This window comes from Pan troglodytes, chromosome 11, assembly GCF_028858775.2.
Source record: "Pan troglodytes isolate AG18354 chromosome 11, NHGRI_mPanTro3-v2.0_pri, whole genome shotgun sequence".
Taxonomy (NCBI): domain Eukaryota; kingdom Metazoa; phylum Chordata; class Mammalia; order Primates; family Hominidae; genus Pan; species Pan troglodytes.
Genome location: NC_072409.2, coordinates 76,551,120 through 76,558,222, shown reverse-complemented (window position 1 = coordinate 76,558,222; position 7,103 = coordinate 76,551,120). Strand labels below are relative to the sequence as shown.

The 7,103-nt window shown below is 43.2% G+C and overlaps 1 long non-coding RNA gene across 1 annotated transcript; it reads right to left on the bottom strand.

Annotated features, from left to right (window-relative positions):
• Nucleotides 1–312: 312 nt before the first annotated feature.
• On the bottom strand, nucleotides 313–6,143 carry LOC129136040 (uncharacterized). The gene is made up of 2 exons (XR_008537279.1): nucleotides 5,853–6,143; nucleotides 313–5,412 (listed from the first exon to the last, which is right to left on the bottom strand). It is a non-coding gene; the product is annotated as an uncharacterized LOC129136040 (long non-coding RNA).
• Nucleotides 6,144–7,103: the final 960 nt, after the last annotated feature.

Below are 7,103 nucleotides of genomic sequence, written 5' to 3'. Positions count from 1 at the left end.
AAACCTCACCTTATTAATCATCATATTATTTGCATCATATTAAACCCTGATCAGCCCTTAAAATGTTAAAGAAAAGACATTACTATGTTTCTTAATGAATACACAAAATCTTTCAGTACAAATACTTTTATATTCAGCCCCTGTAAAACCATCAGCTGTTGGAAACGTTTTTAAACATGAACCAAAGGGTCTAGTTTTAACAACTTAGCTATGAGTGGGTGAAATCCTACCCATTTCATAGAGTTCTCCAAATTAATAACAATATATATTAGTCTATTCTCACGCTGCTATAAAGAACTGCCTGAGAATGGGTAATTTATAAAGAAAAGAGGTTTAATTGACTCACAATTCCCCAGGGCTGGGGAGGCCTCAGGAAACTTACAATCATGTTGAAAGTGGAAGCAAATATGTCCTTCTTCACATGGCAGCAGGAAGGAGAAGAATGAGAGACAAGCGAAGGGGGAAGCCCCTTATAAAACCATCAGATCTCATGAGAACTCATTCACTGTCACGAGAACAATTATCTCCACCTGGTTCCACCCTTGACGCATGGGGATTATTACAATTCAAAATGAGATTTTGGATGGGGACACAGCCAAACCATATCACAGTGTAAAATAAAAGGATGGTCCCTTAGAGCTTTGAAATTCTTCTACTGACAGTCCTATCTTCTTTATTCAAGAAGCATGTAGTCATTTTCAGAATTCACTCCAGGGCCAACTTCTTAATGTAGATGTCAGCAAATCAGTGATGGCAAAAGGTATGCAAAGAAGAAAACCACATCAGAAAGGATGCAAAGCCAGAGATCCAACCAGCCGGGGTGTTGGGGAAGCCCGTTTGCCCCAGACTGAGGCAGCACATCGAGGTTCTGCTGCTATCTCCCAGCCTTGCTCAAGCCTTGCCACTTCCAGGGACCATCTCAACCATCTACAACCAGTGCAGCCACCTTCATCTCACTGCAACTTCGTTGCAACCCTAGTCTCTGTCTTATTTTGACGAATGTCAGCATTTGCTGTTTTCTTCTCCATCCAAATACAAAGCTGTTCACTTCTTCTCCTGGTCTCATTTTCCACGCTTGTTCAGCTTTCTCCCTTGTTGGATTTTCTCTACTGCCTTCAATAATCATAGATGTACATACAGTGGATATCTATGTATTTGATGGCTGGAAATTCTAGAGTACTAACATTTGCAAACAGTGATAAAAGCTGGAATTTATTTTGAAGGGAAAATTTCCATCAGTTCAAGGAGGAATCACATTGGTGAGCCCTTTTAGTCACATGGATATAAATGAAGCTTCTACACAAAAGTAGGTGCTGTCTACTGAGACATTAAGCATGCACTGTAATTGGTATGTTTTGAAAGGCCATCCTTGTTATGGACTGGCATGGCTCTGCAGAGATTACTGGGTTGTTTAGCAATTTTGGAGGGTGGGCCAGAGAGTAGCAGAATGAGAGAGGGGGACTCCTAAGGAAGAAGGAGAGGTGCTGGCCCCAGCATTGCAGTAGCAGGAAAGGGGGAAGAAGGGATAAGTACCCCTGAAAAGACATGGCCCACTGACTTCCAGAGCTAGGATATCTGATGTCCAGTGTTAAACTTTTCTTTTCTGTATTTTTAGTTTGTGAGTGAAGTTGGTTATAGCTAACAATGTTGTATTCTCGGTGCCTTAGGGGAAAAAGAGAAATAAAGGCCTGTGCCCCTACTTTGGAAGGAAGCAAACCCATTGTATCAGTGAGACAGCCACAATATCAGTAAGGATTAGGTTCACTTGCAAGTGAAAGGTAATGGAATATGACAACATTTCAATAATGTAAACAAAGTCCAAAGTCAAACAGCCTAGGACTGGTGTGGGGGCTCCATGACCATCAGGAACCTGGGGTCCTTTTATTCTGTTGCTCCACCATCTTCAACATGTCACATCCACCTAGGGTCCAAAATGACTACCTGACTGACAGCTGCCAGGTCACATTCTCAGGAAGGGGGAAGGCAGTGAAGAAGGTTACTCCCCCATGTTTGAGGGATAGCGCCTCAAGCCCCACATGATATCTCCATATCTAATTGACCAGAACATACTCCCATGACAGCACCTAGCTGCAACAGAGGCTGGAAGATGTAATTTTTATTTTGGATGCCCACGTGTTCAATTAAAAACCAGAAAAACCAGAAGTTCTATTAGTACAGAAGGGAAGACCGATGTCAGCACTGTGGTATACATAGTAATCCCCCTCCCCCAGAGTGTTCATGCCCTAATCCCAGGACCTGTGAATATGTTATTTTACATGGCAAAAGGGACTTTGCAGGAGTGATTAAAATATGTATCTTGAGATGGGGAGATTTTCTCATATTATCTGGTGGACCCAATGCCATCACATGAACCCTTAAAAGCAGAGAATGCTTCCTGGCTGTAGTCAGAGGGAAACATGATGACAGAAGGAAGGAACAAAAAATGCAACGTTGCTGGCTTTAGCAAATGGAAGGGGACCCTGAGCCAAGGCATACAGGTGCCCTCCAGAAGCTGGAGGAGGTAAAAGACCAGATTCTTCCCTAGAGGCTTCAGAAGGAATACAGTCTTGCTGACACCTTGATTTGAGCCCAGTGAAACCCATGTCAGACTTCTGACCTACAGAATTGTAAGATAATAAATTTGTGTTGTTCTAATCCACTAAATATGTGGTAATTTATTATAGCAGCGTAGGAAACTAAATCAGGCATACAACCTGCATTCAGAGTCTCTGCTACAGCCATGCAGGCATCAGAGTTATCCAGGGATGGCCAGAGGCGGGAGAAACCCAGAGCAGGCATCCACAGCAAGAAGTGGAAAACAACAACAAATGAATGTATAGAAATTTGCAGACTCACCAGGATCCTTAGAAGTGATCCCGGGCTTTCTGAAGAATGAGGCCTGCATTGTTACTATTTAAGTATTAAAGGAAAGGATGACTCTCCCTTCTTGCATAATGCAAAGCTAGTTATATTACCCCCTCTCATCCTCAAAATCTGTATTCTTAGACAGAGAACTGTGGCAGGAAATAGATGTTAACTATCTAAAGAACGCGGGTGGTGTGGTGGGAAGCTAAGGCTAAAGGACCCAGATTTCATCCGTCCATCCATCCATTCATTCATTCAGTACCTACAGAGTATTTATAAAGTCTGGAAACAGATTTTACAAGTTGCAGATGTCCTTGATGACACTGTGCACGTTTGCCTATGTGTTCAGACTTTGTGGACATCTTGCTGTGTGCCCAAGAAAGCAGTGCAGCAGAGAGTTGGGGGCCTGCCTGCAAGGAGCTTACAGTCTACCAGGAGGGCAAACAACTAACTGAGTGATGGCTCAAGAGAAGGAGGAGCTTCACATGACGGATGCATGCTCACTAGTTCAGAACATGGCTCAGCACTTACTATAGTCTGACCTTGAGCAAATTTATTTATTTATTTTATTTATTTATTTATTTATTTTTTTTAGATGGAGCCTTCCTCTGTCACCCAGGCTGGAGTACAGTGGCACAATCTCAGCTCACTGCAACCTCCACCTCCCGGATTCAAGCAATTCCCTGCCTCAGCCTCCCAAGTAGCTGTGATTACAGGCATCTGCCACCACGCCTGGATAATTTTTGTATTTTTAGTAAAGATGGGGTTTCACCATCTTGGCCAGGCTGGTCTTGAACTCCTGACCTCATGATCCACCCGCCTCAGCCTCCCAAAGTGCTGGGATTACAGGTGTGAGCCACTGCACCCAGCTGACCTTGAACAAATTACTTCTCTGTGCCTTTATTGTAGAAAACAACTTCTAGAATTGTTGCTAGGATTCAATGAGTTAACACATACATAGAACAGCTCCTAGCACATAATAAGCAGCTAAATACTTATTAGCTACTACTATAATTGGTACCAGCCATGTGACCTGGAGAGTGGGCTTCATTTCCTCATACCTCCCGGGGTCTGCCAGGTCAGATGCAATAATGGGTGTAAAAGACATTTATGTACTGTTAAGGTACATCACAAAATGTATAGTATCATCACCACAGATTTAGTTACTTCTAATGTTGATTGTTTACTGTCCCTACAGGTAAGCTTACAATGTAGGAATCCTTTTGTCTTCTGTCACTGATGCATCCTGACCTCCAAAAACAGTGCCTGGTACATAAAGCACTCAATAGAGAGTTGTTGAATTTCTTGAATGGATCAATAAATTAATGAACAACTAAATAAGTGATCCTGGCTGTCTGAGTCAGTTCAAATGGCCATAACAAAATATCACAGATTAGGTGGCTTAAGAAACAGAAATTTATTTCTTACTCTCCTGGAGGCTGAAGTCCAAAATCAAGGCACTGGCCATTTTGGTCCCTGGTGAGGGCTCTCTTCCTGGCTTGCAGGTGGCTGCCTTCTTTGTGTGTCCTTACATGGCAGAAAGACAGACAGAAAGAGAGAGGGACAGGGAGAAATAGTGAGGGCTGGTGTCTCTTCTTACAGGGGCACAAATCTCATCACTAGGGCCCCACTCTTATAACCTCTTTAACCTTAATTACTTCCTCAGAGGCCCTACCTCCAAACACTGTCACTTTAGAGGTTAGGGTTTCAACATATGCATTTTGGGAGGACACAATTCAGTCCATAACACGGCATGAGTGCACACATAAATTTCCATAAACATAGAAACAAAAATTCCGTAAATTCACTGTGGCTTGTCACCTCTTGACATGAACTTCTCTGAGCTCTGGCCATCTCAGGATACCTGCACCACCACCATTAGCACTGTGGCCTTTGTCTTCTTCGCAAGGTGAGTCTCTCCCAGGTTCCCCTGACTGCAGCTCTAACAAGCCAATTGTCCAGTGTGACCAAGGAAGAAGAGTCTTGCAGATTTTAACCAAGAAAGGGAAGGTCCAGTTGGTCTTGTCAAAAGACAAAATTCCAACAAATATAGTTATAGATCTAATTGGCTTTTATTTGCAATTCATGAATCAGGGCAGCTTCCATTCTACAAAATAGCATGAGGGTTCCTGCTGGACAGCAGCAGAACAGTGGGTTTTGTAAGGTGAGAACAAGGAAATAGGAAAAAAAATTTTTTAAGTCGGATTGGCTAACATGAGGTTACTTTTTGTGTAAAAATTAAAGCAGAGAGGACTTCCTTATTGCACTGACACAGGTAGACTGGAATCTTCTGTTCTCAAGAAAAACTAGTCTATGTTGGATCTATCTGCTTCCTTAAAGCTTCTATTTGATGATGAGGCATTTAGCATGAATGACTCCATTTTGGTTTGGTCTCGTCTGTTGGGGCCTAGTACAGGAGTTCAGTCCAAAATAACGGGCTCCCATAATTTTGTTTAACAGCCTAAACTTAAGTTCTTCAGTGATCTGAATCCTCAGCTAGACCAAAATCTTCTGCTAAGTTGCTCTCCTTTTGACTGTCTGGCTGAGCTGTTGAAGGCCACAAAATATTTAGCAGGTTAAAGTACTGTTCAGGAACTATAATAATTTATTTTGTATTCATGGTGCTTTTCTGGCTTATAGAACGTTGTTAATAAGTTGCTGTAATGTGCGCTTATATTTATGAATTTATAAACATTATGAATAATGTGATGATTATTGAGAGGCATATTGCCAAATATCCATAAACTGATCATTAGTCTATCTATGTATTTATCATTGTATATAAATATGTCAGTTTTGTTTTCAGGGAAAAAACCGTTTGCAATCTATAACTTCCAGGGCTCTTATCTCTAAATTGAACATGTGCCTAGGGGTATCAAACAGAACAAGACTCCAGATAGTAAGTAAATAGTCCTTTTTCTTATGACAGCTACTTAATCTGTAACAAAACAAGCAAACATAAAAGCTAAGTGATATCTAAAGCTTACCACCAAGAAAATAAGTTAGCAACTGAACAAAGCGCCTTCCTTCAGGCTAGATCTTACATACACACACAGTATCGACTTCAAGCCACTTCAGAAGAGACTCAGAAAGCTGCTGCGCCTGGCCTTGCCCTTAGGTTTGTTAGCTTCAGGGTCACAGTCCCAGCGGGGAGCTGACCCATTAGTCACACCTGCTTCACAGCCCTGCCAGCACTCACGGGGCCCAATGAGAAGCCACAGGCATGTTGGTAGCCAGGCCAGGAGACCCAAGGGCCACGCCCGTAGTTCTACAGAGTCATGTTAACCGTGGTTGTTATGGAGACAGCCAGTGTTCTTCATGAATGTGTAGCTGTTTTGTCACTCTGCCTGGGTCCGGGGACAGGCTGGCTCGTTACAAAGGCACCCACTACTGAAGACAGGCTCAGAGGCAGGAGTGGCCCAGCCCTGCCTTGTAGATGCTGATTGAGCTCTGCTACAGAAAATGCTTGACACAAGACTGTGCACCCCACCCCCATCCCAAACATGGCTTGACTCTTAAAACAGCCCTGTATAACCACAATTGGCTTGTTGCCCTGTTGTTGGCTGCACACACTGATTTTTCCACAACCTTCAAAACCCTTCCTGAAGGGTGTTGTGGAGCAAATCCCACAAGATAAACACCGTGTGAATGAACCCAAACGCAGAGGGCTGTGATTACAGACCCTAGAGCAGCCTTCGAAGTATGCAGGGTTCTTCCCTAAGGCACCACCTTCTCACTAACCAAAATGGGACTGACTGGTGCTGAGTCCCTCTCGCTTATTCTGCTGGGATGAAGCCTGCTGGATGCGAACTTTGTGCTGTGCTTTTTGTATTTGCTATTTGCAGAGCAGAACATTATTTTTTGGTGGAAGATAGAGATGTGGATATGGGAGTCCCTGCCCTCAATTAACTCATAATCTCTTGGACTCACATATTAACAATAAGAGGGTGGAATAGAAAAGCGGCTCCTAACTGATACAGGGTTAAGCCTGCGTAATGACAAATTTCAGAGCTGAACAAGCAGAGGACAAATCACTTAAATGCATGGCTTTAGAGCACTGAGGTCAGAACTACACAGCCATCAAAAAGAATGAGGCAAAGCCTGTGTGCTGATATGGAATAAGCCTAAAACACACCAGAGACTGACAAAGTAAGGAGCAGTACAGCCTGTATGATGTGTTCCCTTTTGTGGAGAGGAGAGGGGGAGGAGGGGAGAGGGAGTGGAGGGGGAGGGTGGGA